Source organism: Prionailurus bengalensis, chromosome B2 (assembly GCF_016509475.1).
Source record: "Prionailurus bengalensis isolate Pbe53 chromosome B2, Fcat_Pben_1.1_paternal_pri, whole genome shotgun sequence".
Taxonomy (NCBI): domain Eukaryota; kingdom Metazoa; phylum Chordata; class Mammalia; order Carnivora; family Felidae; genus Prionailurus; species Prionailurus bengalensis.
Genome location: NC_057349.1, coordinates 102,899,931 through 102,927,607, shown reverse-complemented (window position 1 = coordinate 102,927,607; position 27,677 = coordinate 102,899,931).

Sequence of the window (27,677 nt, the reverse complement as noted above, 5' to 3'; positions counted from 1 at the left end):
TGCATTTATGGAGCTATATAAATCTCATAAGAATAATTGAGGAGTACATGTAGACCTGCCCCCTTGCCTGTCTGGGTCTCCTCCCACATGACTTAACCCCAGTGTCGGGAAGTAGCTGTCAGTCATGGGTGGCTGTGTTTGATCATCTTTTGTTTCTCCTGCTAACCTGCCTGCCTGGAAGCCCATCCCAGGTGGCCCTGACCGAAAGTGAGAAATGGGAGCCACGACGCTTTCTCGTCACTGATAATTAGGGTGACCTTTTTATGGTTGGGGGATTTAAAAATATATTTTCAAACAGGAGAATTAAAAAAAAAAGTCATCTTTATGTTCTTTTGTAATTAAAACTGCTACCTGGACGAGGCAGCCTTTAATGAGGGTATCTTTGCTCAACAAAGGATACAAAAATAAACTTCCGGAACTAACCCTTTTAAGACCTTCTTGAGTCATATCTGCATATGGCTTTTCCTAAAGTCAGTAAAATTTCCACATATGTACTCAAGCATGGAGCAGTCTAGAATGAATTCCCTTATCAAGAACAGGGCAATGTTTCCGTTGCCTGTGAAACATTTTGTGCAGCAAACATCATAATCCAGGAACGTATCTGTTTATTCAGCAGATAGAAATGATAAAATTGCAACACCAAAAAGGAAAGGGGGGTAAAAAAAAAAAACAAAACCTAAGATTTGCATTTATACAAATTGGGTTTTATTATTATTCTAATTACTGTTACTGTTTGTGTAACTGCTGGTGTAAGCAGCCCGTATTTCCTATTGGAATGAAGCAAAAGAAACATGATTCATTTCCCCTTTTTTCTGGTCCTGCTTATTACTTATCTACTATTGACAGTCAATACGTCATTGAAACCATAACCGAGGAGAGTCACCCCTGCATTACAGAATTTTATGTTTTTGTATTTTATTTTTATTATTTTTTAAAAATTTTTTTTTCAACGTTTATTTATTTTTGGGACAGAGAGAGACAGAGCATGAACGGGGGAAGGGCAGAGAGAGAGGGAGACACAGAATCGGAAACAGGCTCCAGGCTCTGAGCCATCAGCCCAGAGCCCGACGCGGGGCTCGAACTCCCGGACCACGAGATCGTGACCTGGCTGAAGTCGGACGCTTAACCGACTGCGCCACCCAGGCACCCCTATTTTTATTATTTTTTGATCGAGAGAGCGAGAGCGAGAGAGAGAGAGAGAGAGAGAGAGAGAGAGTGCATGTGTGCAAGAGGGGGAGGGGCAGAAGGGGAGGGAGGGAGAGAATCTCAAGCAGGTTCGATGCTGAGCATGGACCTTGCCGCCACCAGGCTTCCTCTCACGGTCTGACAACCGTGAGGTCACCACCTGCCCCAACATGAGGAGTCGGATGCTTAAGCAACTGAGCCACCGACTGGCTTTAACCAAGTCACTTGGTTACAGAATTTTAGAAAGAATTAAATCAAGAATTAAAAATTAGTAAGGTATCATCCTTTCTAGGGGTGGAAGGGAAGCTGCAAATATTTGCAACTTCAAGTTGAATAACTGTGACTCTTGTGGATTTCTTTACTTGGTCTGAAAACAAGCAAAATACCAAAAACATTCTGACTATGTACTTTCCCCAATGTGAAGGAAAATCGAACTGGGGAAAAGGTAAAGCTGAAATAGGTCTCAGTGAGGTTCATTCTTTGCCAAATGGACCCTGCTTGTTATAGGGTAGCTCCTTTAACTGGATATCTGTCCTAATGCAGTCAAAGGCTCATAATGTCTTCCAGCAATATCTAAACTAATCCCATACTGAACATCAATCCATTCCATCACTTCCTTACATAAATAGAGGGATAGAGAAAGAGCAAGTGCTTCCTCAAAAGTGAACTAAGTGGGTCAAGTCAGAAGGAGGGAACAAATGGATGTGCCTAGAAAATAGGTCATTTTGTGCCCATTAGACCCCAATCTTAGCTGTAGAAATCGCCCTGTATCTTAGGAAATTTGGGCTATATAGAAGAAACTTGAAAAAGCAGTGCTGAGGTCATTTGGTGCATTTCACCCGGAAACTTACACCACTCTGAGAGATTTTTTTCCCCCTCTCTACTTTCACAGCCTTTGGAGATTTAGCTGTGGCAGATCATGGGCTCATTTACCCAAATGGAGTTTGTGCTGGTGCAGAAAGGGTGCTTTTTGCTCTTTAGTGGCTGGTCAGAAGAGTGCTCTTGTCTTGTGTAAAAAGCATGTGTTACCCATTGGTTAAGATGGTACTAACACTTACTTTGTCACCATGCCAATATTTAAATAGTAGTCAATTCATTCAGGTAATAAATACACACAGAACACTCTGTGTGAAGCATTAATTATTAGCGTGACTTGCATCACGTAGGATTGGCAAGGAAATGAGGACCCAGTAGGTCTACAGTTCTAATCCCAGCTCTGCCACTTTTGAGGTGTGTAGTCTTTGGAAAATCACTTAATTTCTCTAATTTTTGCTTTTATAGCTTTTGTAAAAGTACTAAAGAAACCATAATAGAGGGTCGCCAGTTCCCCAACGTGGCCTTCTCTGTTTGCTACGTTGTCTTTCTCTTTGGTGATCTACCTTCTTAACCCTGTGAGTTTCTGATTAGTCAGTAAACAATTCGCAGAAAATATTTTTCATATGGTTTGGGGATCATACCATGGACCCCGAGGCCAGGGCCATGAAAACAAGAAGGATGCCCAGCCTGAGCTCCCACTAAAGTCAAAAACTGATGCCTAACCCAAAACCACAAGGACTCTTCTCTATCCGACAAGTCAGCAAACTATATAGCCTTTGAGTCAAAGACCTGGCACCCGGTTTTGAATAACCTGGGGCCATTTACACTTTTAAATGGCTGAAAAAAAAAATCAAAAGAAAAGGAACATATCGTGACATGTGAAAACTATATGAAATTCAAATTTTAGTGTCCATAAGTCAAGTTTTATTGGAACACAACCATACTTGGTTGTCGATGTAGTGGCTGGGGCCGCTTTCATGCTATGCTATGGCAGAGGTGACTAATTGCTACAGAGACCTTCGGGCCACAGAAACCTAAAATATTTACTCTCTGGCCTTTTACAGAAAATGTTTGCTGATGCCTACCCTACTTTGTAAAAACCCTGGCCCTGCTTCCGTTGGGACCTACCTGGTTGTCACGTGCTCCCCCTACACATCTGCTGACTAAAGCCTTATCCTCCATGGGAGTCGGTGAAATTCTCTCATCACAGTTTTCGTTGCTGTTCTTATAAGTATCTGCAAGAGGGTGTCACTGTAAAGTTTAGTAACGTTATATAAAGCATTCGAGAGAACGCTAGGCACAAAGAGACAACTTAAGCTGCGACTGTTGGTTTATTTCTATAATTATTTATATGTATATTGTGTATATATACACCATGTGCCGTTCTGTAGGCAGGGGACCACTAGGTGCGACACTTTCCAGGAGCTTATACTCTCAAACGTGGCTATCGAATAACAATAGATAGAAAGTAGAAGAGAGTCATAAAGGATTGCAGATAAAGAGTTGTAAGACCTAGAAGGCAAGAAGAGAGGAAAGGTGAGGTCAGGGAAGGTATCCATAAAGGGAACTATTTAAGCTGATCCTGTCCTTCGCCTTGCTGCAACCACTCCCAAGACCATAGTCTAAACCTTCTCATTGCCAATTGCTGTACCTCCTTCACAATCCTGTTTTCAAGCATTGCATTTGCAACTACGGCCTGTCTTTCCACCTTGCCTCCTTCAGTGCTCCATTTCCGGCAATTCACAGGGTCTACAATCCATTGATCCCACAACGTTCTCACTGCACTTCGCCCTTATCACAGCTTTACTTCCCTCCCACCAGCTAAATTATGTAGTTCTTCATTAAAATGACTCCCTTGCTTATACCCTCAATTCTGGCAGTAACTGAACCCAACTCTCCATCTTTGCAGGGACTGCCCCCTTGCAGCCCAGTATTTCTAGAGACAAACACACAGCCATGCTGACGGGTCTCACTTTTAAATCATGGCCATTAACCTCCCGGGGTCATCAGCACTGCCCAGCAGCTATGCCATATTTTTCTGGTCCATCCATCACCCTCTCTTTTGAAACCTCCACATCTCCTCTACATTATCTCTCAGCTGCTCTCCTTGCTTCCTATTTCATTAAAAATAGTAGCAATCAGAAGAGGACTTGCAAAGAGTCCACCAACAGAACCATCTGGCCTCGGCCTCGATGCCCACATTTCTCTGTCCCTCCCATTACTCTGGATGAACCCCTATGATCCGGAGGCCACTTTTTGGTCACTAGATCCCATTCCCTTGTACTCCCTCAGGAGTACCGCTTTACCGCTTCTCCCCTCCTCATCCAGCACCATGAGAATGTCCTCTACTAGATCATTCCCACAGCATGTAAACACGTTATTTCTCCCATATTTAATTCATTTTTTCTTTGCCCTACCTTCCCCTCCGGCTCCATTCTGGTTTTTCTGCTCCCCTTGAGAGCAGAACTTCTCTAAACAGTTGTCAGAACTCTGTCTCCAGCTCTTCTGTCCTATCTTGGACCCCCTCCAATCAAGCCTTTACCCCATCGCTCTTCTGAAACTGCTCTTTCAGGGTCACCAGTAACCCCCTGTTGCACATACAGTGGTCAATTCTCATTCTTCATCCAATTTGACCTTTTGGCATTTGACACAGCTAATTATTCCATTTTTATCTGAAACATTGTTTGTTTGTGCTTGGCTTTCTGGAGACCTAGGTTTCCTACCCGCCTAGGTTTCCACTCTTTCTCAGTCTTGCTTATTCCCCTTCGTGTCTCCAACCCCTTCCTTTTGAAGGGCTTAGACATCAGACCTCGAGTCCTTTCTCACTTCTTTGGTGATTTATTGCAGTCTTATGGCTTCACGTACCACCAATAGGCTGATCATCCCCACCCAGACCTAGCCCTGGAGCTCCAGGCTCAGGTACAATAGATTCTATCACTTAGCTTCTAATAAGCATCTCAGATTTAAAGATCCAGAACCAATCCTGATTTTCCTTTTAATTCTCTTTTCACCCCTTTTCCCCTTTTTAGTAGGTGGTGGTTGTCATCCTTCCAGCTGCTCAGGACAGAACCTTCTTTCTCTCACACTCAACACGTAATCCATCAGGATTACTTGTCGACTCCGTCTTCCAAGTACATTTAACCACTCCCCACCTTCTCTGCCATTATTACCCTTTCCCTTGCCACGATATTCTCTCACCTGCACTATTTCAATATCTTTCCTACTCTTTCCTTTCCTTGGCCCTTATTCCACTACAGTTAATTCTCAGTGCAGCAGCCCTTTAAAACTTAAGTTTGGCCGTGTCACTACTCTACTCGAAATCCTCCGGTGGCTGGCCATTTTGCTCAGAGTAAACATCACATCCTTGCTGAGCCCTGCAAGGCTTCTCTCACCCCTCCCCAACTCCTGGTAAGTCTCTGTATCTTCTCCAACTCTTAGTTCATACCACCCTACGAGTCCTAAAATTCAGCCGTAAGGCTTTTGCACTTGCTGTTTCCTATACCTGGACTGTTCTTTGGGTAGATATCTACATTACATGCCTGTCTCCTTCACTTTATTCATCTCATTGATCGAATGTCATTTCAGTAATTGCACTGCCCTACGCATGCTCCCAGAAGGAGTCTCAGAGGTCCCCGTGAAAGTCCCACGTGGATCCTTGGCTGAGAGCTGGGCTCAGAGCAAGACCCCCCCCTTGAGGTTTAGCCATGAGTGACCACTGTGGGGTTGAGACTGTAACAGCAGTGGAGACTTTGATTTTCCATTCTGGCCATGTTAACACCTTCTTCACATCCTGTTATCATCCTCAACTTCTGAAGCAAGACTAGAAAAGCCATGCCTTTGGAGTTAGGATCATACCCTGCCCTTCAAAGCTTAAAAGCAGATGTGATGAGATTCAAAAGGAAGACGCTTCAAAGTTAAGTCCTGACTGGTTGGAGGGCATAGAGAAACACCTTGAGCTTTCTGTACTGTCCTAAAAGTATAAACCAAGCCTACACAGTGTCAAGGTGACCGGCCAGTAATTGAACTGCCTGCTAGAACAAGCTCAACACTCCTCAGAGGGAGAAAACAGCCTCCAGAACCTCTGTCGTATATCACATACCACATTTAGTATTCATCCAAAATTCCTGTGTGTGTACAGAAACAGGAAAATGTGGCCTGTGGTAAAGACAAAAAGAGTCCACAGAACCTAACTCCTAGATGACCTAGATGTAAACTGTAGCAGGCAAAGACTATAAAGAACCTGTGATAAATACGTTCAACAAATCAAAAATATGTTCAGAGAAATGTAGCGTTAGTATTCATTCCAAATACAGTTGGTTCAGTGACTCACCAGTATCATCCGTGATCTTTCTAACACTCACATTTTCCTGCTTTTTTCACATGTTGAGGACGTATTTATAGGAAAGGTGGGAGATTTGAAAAAAAAGAGAGAGAACTTAACAGAGCAAGGTCTTCCTGTGGGCAGGTGGGCATCAGATGGAGAGTGGAAAGTGTAGGATTCACTTTAGAAAGTTGAGAGAATTCTTCCCCTGGAGTAGGAGAAAAGGAGAAAAATGAAGAAAGGTTTATCTTAAGATACATGTTCGGCTTAAGGCAGAAAGAAGACTAATAGGGACCTCATACTGAATGTGTACATGGCCTCCTTTTATATAGGAGGATATTATTTGGAGACCGTGAGGGTGCAAGATTTAGTGAAACTGAAAAAGAAAATTAGAATCCAACTGTAGGAACAGAGATCCTGAATCAGCAATATGTTAATTAAATTTTTGCTGTAATTTGAAGTTAGCATTGTTTTTTTTAGGTGGAACATATATGCATGTTAAAGTTAAGCCTCCCCATGACTTCGATTCATTATATTTATAATTTAGATTATCTGTTCATCCAGGTAAATTATATTAAGAGCTATTTGGCTTCTACTCTATAGCTTTTTACCAGTTTAGCTACTAATTTATTCTCTATATGCATCTCACCTATTTTGTTTCAAGAACTCCAGAAATCATGGGAGAAGGGGACCAGGAACTGACAGGCACTGGTGAGGAAATTTCCACTGTGAATTGTATTGAGTGATGACCTCTAAGATTCCCTTCTGATTCTAAGATTCTGTGATAAATTAATAAGGCCACTTGGAGCTTTTTTTCTTTCAATGTAAGACTTCAACTAAAATATATTTAACTTTTTTAATCCTCGCTTTCTTTGTGATCATTAATTCCTAACAACTCATTCTTGTTAATCTAGTTTAAATGTCATTTACATGATTAACTTTTTTTCCTCCCTTATAAAGAGTATAAGCTCCTTAACTTCGTCCTTAAGGATAAAAATGTTATGACAGGATCCTAGACTTAAAATCTGCGAGCAGGGACTAGCCTTAAAAATCACACAGACGTCAGGGGCGCCTGGGTGGCGCAGTCGGTTAAGCGTCCGACTTCAGCCAGGTCACGATCTCGCGGTCTGTGAGTTCGAGCCCCGCGTCGGGCTCTGGGCTGATGGCTCAGAGCCTGGAGCCTGTTTCCGATTCTGTGTCTCCCTCTCTCTCTGCCCCTCCCCCGTTCATGCTCTGTCTCTCTCTGTCCCAAAAATAAATAAACGTTGAAAAAAATCACACAGACGTCAATATTTTGCAGGAAGGAAAACTAAGGCACAGAGAAGTTAAGTGGTTTGCCCAAGCTCATAGTGTGTAGAATTTCTTGGACCCCACATCTGTTGTACGTGTGGTCTCTTGCCTGCTTTTTTTTTTAATTTAAGTGAATTTTTCTGCATGTGTTTATTTCAAATATCTGATTTATTTCAGTAAGGGATCATGTTAAATGACCAAAAACATGCATCAGATTGAACCAAAATGAAATTTTGGAATGCAGTCTAGAAATGCAATTTATTTCAGCAGTTTCTTCTTAACACAAAGTCTAAAGATTTTTAAATAGATTTAAGAAAAGTTCCTTCAAACATTTTCACCGAGAAAGTAATCAATAGAATCACAATGCTTTCAAATAATGGTGTAGATAAAATGTCTTCATTTGCAACAGACTAATTAAATTACTGATTTTATCGTTACAACTTGGCTTATATTAGCAAAATTGGCACAGTCTGCCTCATCAAGTTGCATTTGAGAAGTGCATCTTCTTTTTTTTTTTTTTTTTTTTGGTTTACTAATTCAGAATACAAGAATCTTCAGCGTCACGTCAACTTTTCCTGACATTGTCTGCAGACCACACTGGTGCCAGACAGCTGTGGTGCCACCATAGCAAATCTGATTAGAACTCAAAAACTAAACAGTATTTGGTTATGCTAGATCAACATTAGAACTGGAAGGGGCAATTTGAGCACAAGCCCAATGTTCTCTCCTTCCCTTGACTGACCACGGAGGTACAGATGATGGCCCAAAGTGACTGGTTGCCAGGTAAATACATATTTAGTTCATTATCAAGCCAATGAAAGGTTATATGACAATGTATGAGTCACTCTAGCCCTCTGGGTCTTGGTTTTGTCATCTGTAAACTGAGGGAATCGGATTCTGTGATCTCCAAGGATCTCCAAGTCTAAAATTATATTAATGAACCTATAGTAGCCCCCCCGGGTGTACTGATAACCAGAAATTATATGGAGAACCGCCAAACAGCACACATAGCTAAATGGATTCTCATGTATTTCATTATTATTTAATCTTCTTCTTTCTAAGGTTTCCAGCCTTGCTCTAATCACTGGAGAAAATTGAGTGTGCTGGGTATAAGCTCAGGATGCCATATGGTGGAACTGAAGGGGAATATGGCTATTACTTTCTAAATACATTGAGTGCAATGGTTTTTCTAATTTTATGGCTTAACCTTTGGGAATTCGATGAAAATTCTAAACTGTCCCTTCCAAGAAATCATATAATCATTCAAATTTTGCTTTAATCTTAGAGAGCTCATGGACCTCTCTAGAGCCATCTCTGTTTCCTTTGATATGTCCCTGTTTTGATGGGTGATCTATAAATAATGGGCTTTTTAGAGCAGTATCATGTGATAGGAAGAGGATGAGCTCTGGAGTTAGACCTCCATGCTTTGTTATACAGGGCTGTGAGATATTAGGCAAGATGGCTAATTACAGTGGGTCTATTTTCACCTATAAAATAGGAAGATAATTCCTTTACAGGATTCGAGTTATATAAGATAATAATAACATTAACTAACACCATGCTTGATGCATAAGCTTTCAACAAACCGATTTCCTGTTTCCTTTCTAAAGTATAACTGATTTATATAATTTAGGTAAAGTTTTAGAAAGCAACTAATGAAATTTAGAATCATATAACGTTAAGGGTTGGAAGGTAGCAGTCTAATAACCCATAAAATTCTTAACTCTTAGACTATAAATTCTGCAACTCAGGACACTGGAGAACTCGAATGAGGCCTGGGGGGCATCTTCAGAGCCCTACATCTCCTCTTTGGCATATTCAGGGACCTTCTGTGGTCAGTTTTTGTCCAGTGTAGGCTTCATCCAGACCAGGAACTGCCTGGAGCACCAGCATCATCACTGTTATTCATCAAAACCCATCTGGCCTGGGGGCGCCTGGGTGGCGCAGTCGGTTAAGCGTCCGACTTCAGCCAGGTCACGATCTCGCGGTCCGTGAGTTCGAGCCCCGCGTCAGGCTCTGGGCTGATGGCTCAGAGCCTGGAGCCTGTTTCCGATTCTGTGTCTCCCTCTCTCTCTGCCCCTCCCCCGTTCATGCTCTGTCTCTCTCTGTCCCAAAAATAAGTAAAAAATGTTGAGGGGTGTTGTGGCAAGATGGCGGCTTAGGAGGACGCTGGGCTCACCGCACGTCCTGCTGATCACTTAGATTCCATCTACACCTGCCTAAATAACCCAGAAAACCGCCAGAGGATTAGCAGAACGGAGTCGCCGGAGCCAAACGCAGACGAGAGGCCCACGGAAGAGGGTAGGAAGGGCGGCGAGGCGGTGCGCGCTCCACGGACTGGCGGGAGGGAGCCAGGGCGGAGGGGCGGCTCGCCGGCCAAGCAGAGCCCCCGAGTCGGGCTTGCAAAAGCGGAGGGGCCGGGCGGACTGTGTTCCGACAGCAAGCGTGACTTAGCGTCTGGGAGGTCATAAATTAACAGCTCTGCTCGGAAAGCGGGAAGGCTGGAGGACAAAGGGAGGGAGAGCTGCTGAGCCCCCTGACAACAGAGCTCAGTTTGGTGGGGAACAAAGGCGCTCGCCAGCGCCATTTCCCCCGCCCATCCCCCAGCCGAAATCCCAAAGGGAACCGGTTCCTGCCAGGGAACTTGCTCGCTCCGCGCAAACACCCAACTCTGCGCTTCTGCGGAGCCAAACCTCCGGCAGCGGATCTGACTCCCTCCCGCTGCCACAGGGCCCCTCCTGAAGTGGATCACCTAAGGAGAAGCGATCTAAGCCTGCCCCCCCGGCCCCCGAGCACCTTGCCTACCCACCCCAGCTAATACGCCAGATCCCCAGCATCACAAGCCTGGCAGGGTGCAAGTAGCCCAGACGAGCCACACCACCCCACAGTGAATCCCGCCCCTAGGAGAGGGGAAGAGAAGGCACACACCAGTCTGACTGTGGCCCCAGCGGTGGGCTGGGGGCAGACATCAGGTCTGACTGGGGCCCTGCCCACCAACTCCAGGTATACACCACAGCACAGGGGAAGTGCCCTGCAGGTCCTCACCACGCCAGGGACTATCCAAAATGACCAAGCGGAAGAACTCCCCTCAGAAGAATCTCCAGGAAATAACAACAGCTAATGAGCTGATCAAAAAGGATTTAAATAATATAACAGAAAGTGAATTTAGAATAATAGTCATAAAATTAATCGCTGGGCTTGAAAACAGTATACAGGACAGCAGAGAATCTCTTGCTACAGAGATCAAGGGACTAAGGAACAGTCATGAGGAGCTGAAAAACGCTTTAAACGAAATGCATAACAAAATGGAAACCACCACAGCTCGGCTTGAAGAGGCAGAGGAGAGAATAGGTGAACTAGAAGATAAAGTTATGGAAAAAGAGGAAGCTGAGAAAAAGAGAGATAAAAAAATCCAGGAGTATGAGGGGAAAATTAGAGAATTAAGTGATACACTAAAAAGAAATAATATACGCATAATTGGTATCCCAGAGGAGGAAGAGAGAGGGAAAGGTGCTGAAGGGGTACTTGAAGAAATCATAGCTGAGAACTTCCCTGAACTGGGGAAGGAAAAAGGCATTGAAATCCAAGAGGCACAGAGAACTCCCTTCAGACGTAACTTGAATCGATCTTCTGCACGACATATCATAGTGAAACTGGCCAAATACAAGGATAAAGAGAAAATTCTGAAAGCAGCAAGGGGTAAACGTGCCCTCACATATAAAGGGAGACCTATAAGACTCGTGACTGATCTCTCTTTTGAAACTTGGCAGGCCAGAAAGAATTGGCAAGAGATTTTCAGGGTGCTAGACAGAAAAAATATGCAGCCAAGAATCCTTTATCCAGCAAGTCTGTCATTTAGAATAGAAGGAGAGATAAAGGTCTTCCCAAACAAACAAAAACTGAAGGAATTTGTCACCACTAAACCAGCCCTACAAGAGATCCTAAGGGGGACCCTGTGAGACAAAGTCCCAGAGACATCACTATAAGCATAAAACATACAGACATCACAATGACTCTAAACCCGTATCTTTCTATAATAACACTGAATGTAAATGGATTAAATGCGCCAACCAAAAGACATAGGGTATCAGAATGGATAAAAAAACAAGACCCATCTATTTGCTGTCTACAAGAGACTCATTTTAGACCTGAGGACACCTTTAGGTTGAGAGTGAGGGGATGGAGAACTATTTATCATGCGACTGGAAGCCAAAAGAAAGCTGGAGTAGCCATACTTATATCAGACAAACTAGACTTTAAATTAAAGGCTGTAATAAGAGATGAAGAAGGACATTATATAATAGTTACAGGGTCTATCCATCAGGAAGAGCTAACAATGATAAATGTCTATGCACCGAATACCGGAGCCCCCAAATATATAAAACAATTACTCATAAACATAAGCAACCTTATTGATAAGAATGTGGTAATTGCAGGGGACTTTAATACACCACTTACAGAAATGGATAGATCATCTAGACACACGGTCAATAAAGAAACAAGGGCCCTGAATGAGACATTGGATCAGATGGACTTGACAGATATATTTAGAACTCTGCATCCCAAAGCAACAGAATATACTTTCTTCTCGAGTGCACATGGAACATTCTCCAAGATAGATCATATACTGGGTCACAAAACAGCCCTTCATAAGTTTACAAGAATTGAAATTATACCATGCTTACTTTCAGACCACAATGCCATGAAGCTTGAAATCAACCACAGGAAAAAGTCTGGAAAACCTCCAAAAGCATGGAGGTTAAAGAACACCCTACTAACGAATGAGTGGGTCAACCAGGCAATTAGAGAAGAAATTAAAAAATATATGGAAACAAACGAAAATGAAAATACAACAATCCAAATGCTTTGGGACGCAGCAAAGGCAGTCCTGAGAGGAAAATACATTGCAATCCAGGCCTATCTCAAGAAACAAGAAAAATCCCAAATACAAAATCTAACAGCACACCTAAAGGAACTAGAAGCAGAACAGCAAAGGCAGCCTAAGCCCAGCAGAAGAAGAGAAATCATAAAGATCAGAGCAGAAATAAACAATATAGAAACTAAAAAAACTGTAGAGCAGATCAACGAAACCAAGAGTTGGTTTTTTGAAAAAATAAACAAAATTGACAAACCTCTAGCCAGGCTTCTCAAAAAGAAAAGGGAGATGACCCAAATAGATAAAATCATGAATGAAAATGGAATTATTACAACCAATCCCTCAGAGATACAAACAATTATCAGGGAATACTATGAAAACTTATATGCCAACAAATTGGACAACCTGGAAGAAATGGACGAATTCCTGAACACCCACACGCTTCCAAAACTCAATCAGGAGGAAATAGAAAGCTTGAACAGACCCATAACCAGCGAAGAAATTGAATCAGTTATCAAAAATCTCCCAACAAATAAGAGTCCAGGACCAGATGGCTTCCCAGGGGAGTTCTACCAGACGTTTAAAGCAGAGATAATACCTATCCTTCTCAAGCTATTCCAAGAAATAGAAAGGGAAGGAAAACTTCCAGACTCATTCTATGAAGCCAGTATTACTTTGATTCCTAAACCAGACAGAGACCCAGTAAAAAAAGAGAACTACAGGCCAATATCCCTGATGAATATGGATGCAAAAATTCTCAATAAGATACTAGCAAATCGAATTCAACGGCATATAAAAAGAATTATTCACCATGATCAAGTGGGATTCATTCCTGGGATGCAGGGCTGGTTCAACATTCGCAAATCAATCAACGTGATACATCACATTAACAAAAAAAGAGAGAAGAACCATATGATCCTGTCAATCGATGCAGAAAAGGCCTTCGACAAAATCCAGCACCCTTTCTTAATAAAAACCCTTGAGAAAGTCGGGATAGAAGGAACATACTTAAAGATCATAAAAGCCATTTATGAAAAGCCCACAGCTAACATCATCCTCAACGGGGAAAAACTGAAAGCTTTTTCCCTGAGATCAGGAACACGACAAGGATGCCCACTCTCACCGCTGCTGTTTAACATAGTGCTGGAAGTTCTAGCATCAGCAATCAGACAACAAAAGGAAATCAAAGGCATCAAAATTGGCAAAGATGAAGTCAAGCTTTCGCTTTTTGCAGATGACATGATATTATACATGGAAAATCCGATAGACTCCACCAAAAGTCTACTAGAACTGATACAGGAATTCAGCAAAGTTGCAGGATACAAAATCAATGTACAGAAATCAGTTGCATTCTTATACACTAACAATGAAGCAACAGAAAGACAAATAAAGAAACTGATCCCATTCACAATTGCACCAAGAAGCATAAAATACCTAGGAATAAATCTAACCAAAGATGTAAAGGATCTGTATGCTGAAAACTATAGAAAGCTTCTGAAGGAAATTGAAGAAGATTTAAAGAAATGGAAAGACATTCCCTGCTCATGGATTGGAAAAATAAATATTGTCAAAATGTCAATACTACCCAAAGCTATCTACACATTCAATGCAATCCCAATCAAAATTGCACCAGCATTCTTCTCGAAACTAGAACAAGCCATCCTAAAATTCATATGGAACCACAAAAGGCCCCGAATAGCCAAAGGAATTTTGAAGAAGAAGACCAAAGCAGGAGGCATCACAATCCCAGACTTTAGCCTCTACTACAAAGCTGTCATCATCAAGACAGCATGGTATTGGCACCAAAACAGACACATAGACCAATGGAATAGAATAGAAACCCCAGAACTAGACCCACAAACGTATGGCCAACTCATCTTTGACAAAGCAGGAAAGAACATCCAATGGAAAAAAGACAGCCTCTTTAACAAATGGTGCTGGGAGAACTGGACAGCAACATGCAGAAGGTTGAAACTAGACCACTTTCTCACACCATTCACAAAAATAAACTCAAAATGGATAAAGGACCTCAATGTGAGACAGGAAACCATCAAAACCTTAGAGGAGAAAGCAGGAAAAGACCTCTCTGACCTCAGCCGTAGCAATCTCTTACTCGACACATCCCCAAAGGCAAGGGAATTAAAAGCAAAAGTGAATTACTGGGACCTTATGAAGATAAAAAGCTTCTGCACAGCAAAGGAAACAACCAACAAAACTAAAAGGCAACCAACGGAATGGGAAAAGATATTCGCAAATGACATATCGGACAAAGGGCTAGTATCCAAAATCTATAAAGAGCTCACCAAACTCCACACCCAAAAAACAAATAACCCAGTGAAGAAATGGGCAGAAAACATGAATAGACACTTCTCTAAAGAAGACCTCCAGATGGCCAACAGGCACATGAAAAGATGTTCAGCGTCGCTCCTTATCAGGGAAATACAAATCAAAACCACACTCAGGTATCACCTCACGCCAGTCAGAGTGGCCAAAATGAACAAATCAGGAGACTATAGATGCTGGAGAGGATGTGGAGAAACGGGAACCCTCTTGCACTGTTGGTGGGAATGCAAATTGGTGCAGCCGCTCTGGAAAGCAGTGTGGAGGTTCCTCAGAAAATTAAAAATAGACCTACCCTATGACCCAGCAATAGCACTGCTAGGAATTTATCCAAGGGATACAGGAGCACTGATGCATAGGGCCACTTGTACCCCAATGTTCATAGCAGCACTCTCAACAATAGCCAAATTATGGAAAGAGCCTAAATGTCCATCAACTGATGAATGGATAAAGAAATTGTGGTTTATATACACAATGGAATATTACATGGCAATGAGAAAAAATGAAATATGGCCTTTTGTAGCAACGTGGATGGAACTGGAGAGTGTGATGCTAAGTGAAATAAGCCATACAGAGAAAGACAGATACCATATGGTCTCACTCTTATGTGGATCCTGAGAAACTTAACAGGAACCCATGGGGGAGGGGAAGGAAAAAAAAAAAAAAAGAGGTTAGAATGGGAGAGAGCCAAAGCATAAGAGACTGTTAAAAACTGAGAACAAACTGAGGGTTGATGGGGGGTGGGAGGGAGGAGAGGGTGGGTGATGGGTATTGAGGAGGGCACCTTTTGGGATGAGCACTGGGTGTTGTATGGAAACCAATTTGTCAATAAATTTCAGAAAAAAAAAAAAATGTTGAAAAAAAATTAAAAAAAAAAACCCATCTGGCCTGTGTTCCCACCCTCAATGCCTTACTCTCTCCTTATATGAGCTCAAGTGTTAATAGTGGAGAATAAAATAATCCTTACCTCACTAATAACTTTTTAAATACTGCCTTCAGTACTTGTTACCCAAAGAAATGACGACAGTTGACCATTAAACAATGCAGGGGTTTAGGGCATTGACTCCCGTGCAGTCAAAAATCCACTCATAACTCTTGACTTTCTAGACATTTAACTACTAATAGCCTGCTGATGACCAGAAGCCTTACCTAAAACATAAACAGTTAGTTAACTGTATATTCTGTATATTACATGTATTATGAACTGTGTTCTTACAATAAAGTAAGCTAGAGAAAAGAAAATATTGAGAAAGTCATAAGGAAAATCCAGTTACAGTACCGTACTGTATTGAAAAGAATTTGCATATAAATAGATCTGTGCAGTTCAAACCCATGTTGTCCAAGGGTCAACCATAATTGCATAAAATGGCCCGATCCCTCATTTCTGAATCGTCACTTGGCAAGCAACTACCTGTGGGCATCCCTTAGTTTATACTTTGGGAAAAGGAAAATAATCGGTCAGAGCAAAGCTCACGTTGTTTCAGACGTGTTCCGTCTTGTTGTTGGGCTAGGATGAAAAATTTTTTTAAATGTTTTTTAAAAAAATGTTAGGGAATGTATACTGCCTCCATCCTTCCTATTTATTTTCTATTCCCCTGAGCATCGAGGAGGAGTAAGCAGCAAGGACGGAGGGAAACCGAGGCCGGTCTGAGCAGGCTTCCCCCTCATCCTTTTCTCTATGAGGACTTCTCACTCCAAGAATAAGAATACATCCTATGTCAAATCCTTGCCTAGAGAGTTGAGCGAGCCCACCCATCTGGATTGTGAAGGAGTGGAAAGCTGCACACAGCGACACTGGAGGCTGCCTGAGAACTTGGAGGTGGGATGAGTATCTGCCACAGACAGCACACAAGGTCAAAGAACCAGGAGAGGAAGGTTTGCGCCTCCAAAACCAGTGACTGATTGAAGAAAGTGGACATTCATGATTGATTGTCTGGTAGAAAGCTCAGGCCCCCCATGTGGTATACAAACTCAATGCTGTGTATGTCTACACAAGGAGAGATGATGAAGTTTTAGAACTAGATATTTTTTTCCCCTGTTCATTAAATAAACGTGTCAGTAGAGACCTGGATCATGAAAGCTGGAGAAGGGGAGGGTGGTAATAGACATATTTTCAGAAAAGATGTTCAAGAAACCACATTTTCTGAAACTGGTGACCTGGAACTCGTGAAGGGATACACTGACATGGACACCGACCAGAAAAGAAATAGCTTGTTTTACCTGGCTTCTGCTTCCTTCCATCTTGTCTCCCAGGTCCTTGGGAATTCTCAGGTCTAACGGTGGCTCAGCTCAACTGGCTGTTTGGTTGGTTCTGTTTGTCCCCTGGATTCAGCAATTTGTTGCTTTGATCAAATGCCCACAGTATAAGAAAAAAAAAAAAATTAAATAAGCAAATATCCCAGCTCTAGAAGCTAGAATTACATCTGCTGCCTTGTTTCTAGGAAGAGGGCCTGTCCCTTGTCTTCTGTAGGGCTGAATCTCTCTCTGTCCTTTGGGATCTGGTGTCTGCTTCACTCTCTCTCACCTCAAGGCCCAGGCCCCCTCCCTGAACCCAGAGCATTCCAGACACTCTCTTCTCAATATCCTGCATACTGGTGGGAAAGGGTAGGTGGTAAATACATCTTATTTCTACATTAGCCTCTGTTCTTTGGTGCTTATTGTCATGGAAAAGTACAGACAACTGTACTTTTTACAGACAACGTCTGAAGTTTTTAAACTTCCTAACAAAGCTTCCAGCTGAAGTGCAAATTTATCCCCTTTAAAAATAGCACAGTAGATAGATAGATAGATAGATAGATAGATAGATAGATAGATAGATAGATAAGTAAAAATAAAAATCGTGCCACTGCCTTTCTTACTGAGGTGGATAGCTGGATCATTATTGCAAGAATAATTTCATCATACCTACTCATTTTTATTACTTGCATCTTATAATTATTAAATTATCCACCAACAAATCTTAGGTCCTTAATTTATTTTCATTCTGCATCACATTTGCCAGTTTTGAGATTTTGTGTCAAGATACACCTGATTATGCTTTGGACCCAGGCTGGCATTTTTATGTAGAGGCAAGACAATGAAGATGCAGTAAACTATGGGAGGCACTGTTTTCTGTAGGCGTGACAACAACAGGTACCAAAAAGTGCATCTAGTAGGCAATAGACATGATTTTTTGCAACTGAAACTAGATTTTCCCTAGTATATTTGAACTTTGAACTGATATTTGAGTACTGAGTATGGACAAAAGACTTAGCTTGACCAAATACTTTAATGATTTCAAATATAGATGTTTTGTATATCCTTTTGATACCTTTTGATCAAAAAGATTGGAGCAAACATTTTCTTTGAAAAAAGCTGGTACTTGTCACCTATCAAAAGGTTCTTGGTGACAGGTCTGCGATGCAGAAGATGCTGACATGAATATGGTTCTCAGTGTTCTTTATTGTTCTCAATATTCTTTATTGTTCTCAATGTTCTTTATTGTTCTCAAACCTGCAGGGGAATTATTAATGTTGTTTTCTAGTCCTCATAATTTGTTGCACTTCTGAGAATTTTTGGAAAGGGAACCCACACATTGCATTGTTAAATGACAATGACAACCAGTAACTGTTTTTCTTGCCTCCCTCCTGAACAGACTTGATTTGGATACAGTTAGCTAATGCTTCTCCATTTAACTTAACAAGTTAAAAGTTAGGAAACATTTGACTCCAATTGTTTTCAAAAAACTACTTTTACACTTTTGTAAGTTCAAACTCTTGCTAACGCTCTCTAATTTGTAAACCCTATCTCTGAATTCAGGCATTTTTCCTTTAGGCAAATTGAGGGCATCAACAAACATGAGAGAAGGGATATGTCAGGCAGGTAAACGCACAGGATACCTGAGAAATTAAACTCCTTGCCATTCCAATGGATAACACTGATGCCACCTCTGAGCTCGCCTTCTGCGTTTGACATTGACAACCTACATAATAAGGCAGAGTTCAAAAACTATAATTGGTTTCGCCCGTAATCCATCCTCAGAAGGTTTTCCAATGAACTTCAAAACTATCGGAAGAGGATACTCATTTTTTTATTTTTTATTTTTTTTCAATGTTTATTTTATTTTTGAGACGGCGAGGGACAGAGCATGAATGGGGGAGGGGCAGAGAGAGGGAGACACAGAATCCGAAGCAGGCTCCAGGCTCTGAGCTGTCAGCACAGAGCCCGACGCTGGGCTTGAACTCGTCAACCGCGAGATCATGACCTGAGCCGAAGTCGGATGCTCAATGGACGAACCATCCAGGCACCCCACATTTTTAATTTTGTTACTAATATCACAATAATATCAGTAAGTAGTCTCTTTACATATTGGTCCCAAGATGATATCAACATTGTCAGTTCTATTATATTTTCCTACACAGCTCTCTTTTCAGTCTCCTTGACTTAACTCCAGCCATCACATGCCACACATGTTTTTCATCACTATCTATGTGGACAACCTTACCTCTCCCTTCAAGAAGAAAGTCAAATTCTCCTTTATCTGCGATCCTTTCCTCAGTAATGATTCCTCCAAATCAACAATTAAATATGGCTAAGCCTTATATGTGAGTAGGGAGGGAGAGGAAGGAGTAGGATATGACCAAGATATGTGGATATGGCATCTGGTAGTTGACAATGTCATTAACTGAAAGAAAAGAAGATAAAAAGCAAATCTTAAAGTGAAGTATGTTGAGTTCAGATTGGGATCCTTGAATCTTAAGTACCCATGGGATATGTAGGTGAAGGTATCCATCAAGTGACTAGATATAAAGTCTGTTTGCCAAGCTTAGAATTAGCTTGCAATGCAGGTGCCATTGACTTGTGAATAATAGTTTGCCCATGAGAATAAAAGAGATCACCTAGGGAGAGCATGTAAAATGAGAAGGAATATGAACCAGAGATGTAATCCTAAAAATAGGTGAGCAGGGAAGAGGTTAGAAGATACACTCAGAAAGGATAGATAAGAACCAGGAGAAACAGGTGTCATGAAAGTTGGGGAGCAGAGGGAATAAATGGCCAATTGTGTTAACTGTGTCTAGTACGATGAGAATTGGTCTGAAGGACATTGGTGAACCTTGGCCAGAGATATTCAGAAGAGTCAATCCTTTTGCTAGAACCCATTGCCTTCTACTTCCTTAAAAAGTTACCTCCTTAGGCTTTCTCATCATTCTCCTGCAATTCAGCTTCTCTTCTACTGGATCATCTCCACCAAAGTGAGCTGATATCCCCAGACTTCACCCAGACTCTCCCTCCAGCAACTGGGCAGTTGCTGCCCAGTTACTGCCCAGTCTCCCTGTTCCACTCTCACAGTCGTACTTGAAAAAAGTGTCCACATGTGCTACATCTGCCATTTAAAATCCAGTTCACTGATTAGCCCACTCCAGGTTGGCTTTGGCAACATTACCACCCCAGCTTTCCACTAGAAAGAACTACTTCGATTGAGTTCACCAGTGGTCTTAAGAAAGCCAGATCCCATAGACATTTTTTTAGGCCTCTCAGCAGAATTACACGTCATCAACCGTTTTCTCCATTTTGATACATTATCTTCTCTTACTGTGACGCCACATTCTTTTGACATTCTTTCTACCTTATTAACAGTTCTTGCCATGTTTCTTTTGCTGACCTCTCTTGCTCTACCCAAGTTTCCAATATTACATTTTCCCCAGATTCTGTCCTGGACCCATTTCTCCTTGTTTTCTAAACTCTCCTCATAGTTGCTCACATTTGCTACTGGACTTTAAATGCCTCCCACAGGCTGCGACTCTCAGATTTACATCACCAGCCCATGCTTGTCACTAAGCATCTGATAACACACACACACACACACACACACACACACACCTACTCAATGGAATGAAAACCATGAAAAACTCTTACAGATCTGTAGTAAAAAGAAGGACGAAAAAGAATTACCACATTAGAAAATTGAGAGACAGAAAAAGGTTAAAATGTCCAAGAAACACATGGAAACATGTTCATCAACTTTGCAAGTAATAAAAATCAAGTTAAAACTAACCTTCGTTGGGCAAATCAGAGTGAGTTATAATAGTTATTATAATGAGTTATGTTGGTGAAATGGACATTTTCTTATATCATTGGTGGGGAATAACATGGTACATTTAGAAGTGCAGTTTATAAATATGTATCAAAATACAGATTATACATGTTTTTTGATACGCGTCCACTTCCAGAAATGCATCCTGAAATAATTCCACAAATGCATGATGTACAGACAGTGTTCTTCATCATAGAGTTTATAAGAGCAAAGGTCTGGAAGCAATCTAAATGCCAATCAATAAAGAATGAGTTAAATAAATTATGTATTATCTATATATGAGGTTATCATGCATATAATAATGTGGCTCTATTTTTATTTTTAGAACAAGAGCAATACTATATTAAGTAAAAAGCAGTTTTCAAAATAATATTCATATTATGAACCCTTTAAAGAAAGTATTTGTTTAAACATTCCTAGAAGAGTCTGGAAAGAGTTGATAGTCTGTGTTGTGTTATTAACAGAACTCTTTATAGTCTTCTTTACGTGTTTCAGATTTTTTTTCTATACTCTAGAAATTACTAACTATAACCATGTTATTAACTTTTACCTCCTTAATTATAAAAGGTCTATCTCCCTGGAAATGAATATGTGTGTTATCCTTCTTAATTACTGGTTTTTAAATTTCAGCTTTATTGAGGTAGAACTAACATACAAAATTACAAGATATTTAAAATGCATATCACTGTGATTTGTTATGTGTATATATTATGAAAGAATTCCCCATCTATTTAATTAATACATCCATCACTAATATATGTGTGTGGTATGTGTTAAATATATATATATATATATATATATATATATTTAATTTAATGTGTTATATATATATATATATATTTAATTCTACTCTCTTAGCAAATTTCAATTATGCAATACAGAGTTATTAGCTGTAGTCACCACATTTTATATTACATCCTCAGACCTTATTTATCTTACTGAGGAAAGCTTGTACCCTTTTACCAGCTTCTCCGTATTTTCTCTACTCTGCAGACGCTGGCTTTTCTACTCTCTGTTTCTATGAGTTTGATTTTTTTTTTTTAGGTCCACGTGTAAGTGACACTGTGCAGTATGTGGCTTTCTCATCTGGCTTATTTCATTTAGTTAATTACTGCTGACACTTGACGACTATGGGGTTGGCGAGGGGGAGAATATGTCTTCATTATCCATGTTCTCCTATGACCAGTTTTGCAAGGAGACTGGTGCCACACTCCTTTAGTCCTTCCCTGACATGCCCAGGGTGCTGTCAGTATTGTGGCCCATAAACACTTTGGGGGAACAAAACAAAACAAAACACGACTACACATGACTTCATTTTGAGACTTTGGTTATCAGCAAGTTTTTTTAGCTTTTCTTTTTCTGTTAGAAACCAGTGGTAGAAACTTTCAAAGAGATGAGATTCCATCTAAAACAAGGTTGGCAGAAAGCTACCTGAAAATAACAAAATCCAAAGCTTTGAAGATTAGGAGATAAGTTAGGAGTTCAAATAGCTTTTTTCTTATCTGGAGAATTGGATAATTCACTGTTTAACTAGCTAAGAAGAGTTTTGTTTTTTCGTTTTTTTGTTTTTTGTTTTTTTTTTTTTAACTAGATTTAATGACAAAGGAGAGTATGTAACAGTTCAGAGCATACTGAAAATCTTTTTCTTTCCAAGTCTTTTTTCTCTGTTTTGGAATATTAAGATGGAGGTTATAATTGTCTGCATTAAAGTGGTTAATAAAGATCTTGAAGTATTTTACTAAGAAGTATGTCTAATAGGCCCAGAGTCCTGAAAAAAGATTCTAATTTAGATAATTATTAAATGCTTATCTGGGGCGCCTGGGTGGCTCAGTCGGTTAAGCCTCTGACTTCAGCTCAGGTCATGATCTCATGGTTCGTGAGTTTGAGCCCCATGTCAGGCTCTGTGCTGACAGCCTGGAGCCTGGAGCCTGCTTCGGATTCTGTGTCTCCCTCTCTCTCTGCCCCTCCCCAGCTCATGCTCGCACTCTGTCTCTGTCAAAAATAAATAAACTTAACAAAAAAAAATTTTTTTTAAATGCTTATCTACTAGAAAAAAAATTGTCTGAATGTTTTTTTAAAAATCTGAGTCACCTAGAGCCCAACAAAGATATCCATTCTTTAAACCGTTATTTCTAGACTTCCACTGGTGATCATTGAAAGAAAGCAAACTTACATAAGGCATTGACTGGATACAACAGCAGCCTGATACCAATATATGTTTATTTGATCTCCTACACTGTCTACATTTTCAAGAATGCTGCTAGAAGTATTCTGCTTATATTCATAAGCAGAGCAAAATCTTTAATTATCGAAGCAAGATTCACTTATATTTAGTATATTTTCAAGGCAAAAAGGTATTTTGGGTAGCATTTCTCCAACGAAAGCTTACTCAACAAAAAGAGATTCCCGAATCACTATTAAGAAACCTGAAAATGTAATACTTCGCAGTCTCCTATGCATTCCAAGTAATGGAGTTTTTATATTCCTCTGACTTTCATCTTCATTGTTAAGTAACTGCTGTTTTGCTATTTCAGTCCTTCTTAAGGTGAATATATATATAATGTTATGAGAAAATGAAACATATTTGCAACATTCAAATACCTTTCCATTTCATTTTAAAACTCAGAGGAAATATGTTGGAACAACTTAATCAAATGTATGTTTTATGGGGGGCACCTGGGTGACTCAGTCGGTTAAGTGTCTGATTCTTGATTTCAGCTCAGGTCCTGATCTCACAGTTGGTGAGACTGAGTCCCGCATCAGACTCTGCTCTGACAGTTCAGAACCTGCTTGGGATTGTCTCTCTCCATCTCCCCCTGCCCCTCCCCCCTCCTCAAAATAGATAAATACACTTTAAAAAATATGTGTTATGAGGTATTTTTTTTTAACATTTATTTATTATTGAGAGACAGAGAGAGAGAGACAGAGCGTGAGCATGGGAGGGGCAGAGAGAGGGGGAGACACAGAATCCGAAGCAGGCTCCAGGCTCTGAGCTGTCAGCCCAGAGCCCGATGCAGGGCTCGAACCCACGAACTGTGAGACCATGACCTGAACCGAAGTCAGATACTTAACCGACTGAGCCACCCAGGAGCCCCATGTTATGAAATATTTTTAGAGTACATGATAGTAAACTGCTCCAGAGACAAGAGACAGTTATTGAGTCTTAGAGAAGAGTTCTGTAGTTTGATTCATAGGTCACATCTCATGGAAAGATTCTGTAGGTGATCGGTGGCCTCATATTCTTAGAAATAATCTGCAAAATACGATGGTGCAAAACAGCGATTTTAAGGCTTTGTTTTCTTACAGTAATCAGTAATGCATGATATTCATTTAATGGAGTTTTACTGGATGCAATATTCATTATCTAGAGAAAGAAATTTCTAGTAGAGAAAGCATATGAGGAGAGGCACTACTGAGGAGAGAATATACAGTAATAGTAAGTTCTATGAGGACAGAAAGTGTTTTCTCATTTTAACATCCTGCCAACACTGAAGTTCTCTCTAGCTACAGGTCCAGTGAATACATGTGGAGGCAGAAACAATTTCCTGAAGGGTTTGGACAAGGTTAGGGACACTGGGAAGGGGAGAGAGAAGCTTCATCTTCTCCCTTATATGAAAGGACCAGTCAACAGATTTTAATTGAATTCCCACCATGTGTAAAACAGGATGATCTGTGAGAGCACAGAACACCAAGATATACAATTCTGCCTCATGTAGTTATAGTCTGTGGGAAACACATTCATATTCATAAAAAGCCAGCATCACAATGACCCATGTGAGTGTTAAAAGAATTATATAAACAGTCATTAAATTTACTGTATAGAAGTAGATATTGATGGGAAAACAACCATATTGTCAATTATAGATACAAAAACATCTTCCCAAAAATGTTACGTGAAATGATTAATGCACATGTTTCTACTGGCTATAGGAAATGATCCCCATGTTACCTAGAACTGATTGCTAATCGGTCGATACCATGTAGTGGTTAATTTGTGAAGGATATGGAAGAGAATCTGAGAAGACAGAGGCTAATTTGAAGGTTCAAAGCAATAATAACAATAGCAACAATAATATTAATAGTTAACATTAACCTAACTCCTGGTCAGACAGTGTGGAGTGGCCCGTGCATGGACTATACAATGAGAACATACTTTTATTATCTCCAGATGAGAATCTGAGCCATTGAGTAATAAAGTTTCTTGCCCAAAGCCTCACTGTGAATACTGGTTTCCCATATCATCTCTCCTTCAGACCTTAAGTCTTTATTTTTTTTTATTAAAAAAAATTTTAACATTTATTTATTTTTGAGAGACAGAGAGAGACAGAGCACAAGCAGGGGAAGGGGAGAGAGAGAGAGACACAGAATCTGAAGCAGGCTCCAGGCTCTGAGCTGGCAGCACAGAGCCTGATGTGGGGCTCGAACCCACGAGCCATGAGATTATGACTTGAGCTAAAGTAGGACGCTTAACTGACTGAGTCACCCAGATGCCCCCAGACCTTAAGTCTTTATTAGTTTTATTGTCACTATGATTTCAAATAGCAAGGATCTGGCAGTTCAGTTAGAGCCTTATCAAATAGAAATCAACATGGGTAGAATAGATCAGAGCTAGGAAGATCAAAACTAGGGACTCCAGGCAGTTAGAGGAATATAGGAAAAGGTCAGGAGAGCCAACAGTTTTCAAGTTGGGGGACATTGCCTCCCAGCAAGGATTGGGAGCCAGAGCAAGGAGACTGGGCTAATGGGACTTCAATTATAGTCGTGGGGGCACTGCCAAAGGGTTCCCTGTCCCCAGATGTCTCCATAATGCCACAGCTGGAAGACAAAACACTGTAGCTCACCCCCATGCCCATGGCCACAGCTCCAACACCTCTATCATTTTCCTTTCTTGCCTTTGACCTCTGCCACCCCTCAAAATCTTTGTATAGCTTTAGGCTGGGCTGCTAGTATTTGTCCCATGCTGTTAATCATGCTGATGATGATAGAGGGGATTGGTACTTTAAATGGAATCTTTTTTTTTTTTAATCCACAATCAAATTTTTGTGAGAACTGGTTAGGACCCAGGATTTCAGCAAGGAATCTTGAGTCTTCAAGATCTGAATCAGGAGAGGAATCATCATGTATTCCCTTAGGGTCAAATCAACTCTCCAAAGGGGAGGGGGTGCAAGTCGATGAAGGCACCATCTTTTATTTGTGACTAAGGAAAGGCAGTTGGGAGCCTCTGCATTTAATGGCTCAGTTGTTAAATTCATTGGAAGACAGACTCAAGCACATTGTGTTTGGATTTGAAGTCCTTAATACCTAATCACAAAGAGATTCATATATAAGACATACGCAAATACAGGGATTAAAGACCAGCCCCGAGTGTGGACACAAGTTACTTCGTATCCAGGACTTTTAGGTTGCCTCAACCAGGGTATTCCTGTAAGTTGCCTGTTAGTTTTAGTCAGTTTCTGAGTTTTGGGTAGCCTGTTAACCTGACAGGAGTAGAGGTGTATGAGCCAGACTGTAAACCCAGACTGCCTGAGTTCAAATCCTGCCTCCGCCCTTTACAAGCTATGACTCTGGGTAAGTTACTTACCCTCTTTAAGACTCAGGGTCATCATCTGTCAATAGAGATGATATTAATACTACCTACCTTATATTGTGTAAATGAGTTATTTGTCAAGAACTTAGAATAGTAGCTAGCATTTGGTGAAAGGCTTCCCGCCCCCCTTGCCAAAATTTCTCTCTTTTCCTGAGTCAGAAACTTGTTATATGCCCTGCCTCTTCTCTTTCCCCAGCCCACTGCCACCGTTCAACAAACCCTGCCAATTACCTCCTCAGCAGAACCTGACACTGTCTACTTCTCTCTCTGGAAGAGCTTCTATCCCACTCAACATCTCTTCTCTTGCAGTAGCTTTCTCCCTGGGCTCTGTTCCCTCAGCCTGGCCCCCCAGCCTGCATGCATCCCAGTCCACAAACTCAGGCGCACAGTAACGATTGCACAGTTTTCCACAGCCTGGTCTAATTACCATTCTGAAACCATATGGAACCTGCCAGGAGGGTAAGAAATTGAAACACACTCGTTGGGGAGGTTCAGGATCTTCCACAGTGTCATACCATCTGGCGGGGTGGAGGCAAATAAGGATTGTGTCCTTGGCCCATCCTGGGGTCCGTGAGGCATCCACCATGGTGGCATGCATTGTTCTGCTTCGTTCTCGCCCTGCCTGGGCATAGAAATCTTTCCCAGCCTGCCTGTCTTGCCCATCTACCTCCTTTGAAGCAGACATTCTCTTCCTGAGCTGCTGCCCCTTCCCTCGTTAGCCTTGTGAGGAGGACCTGTCTTCCATGAAGCGGAGCTCAAAGCCGTCTTCCGTTCACCTTGTTCTCTCGTGCTTCTCTCTCTCTTGCCCACAGGATGGCCCTTCCTCACATTTTTATCCAAAACATTTTCCCTAGGCCTCCACATTCTCTTCCTGTGACCTACATCACACACTTTAAAAAAAATTTAATCTTTATTTATTTTTGAGAGAGAGGGGGCGGGGGGAATGGAGAGAGGGAGACATAGCATCCAAAGCAGGCTCCAGACTCTGAGCTGTCAGCACAGAGCCCGGCGCGGGGCTCGAACTCACAAACCGTGAGATCATGACCTGAGCCGAAGTCAGATGCTTAACCAACTGAGCCACCCAGGCACCCCCATGACACCCTCTCTTAATTACCCCAACGCAATTTTGGATGAGAAAAGCCAAGGAGAACATTGCTCATTTTCACCTTGCCATGTTCCTTCCTTGAGG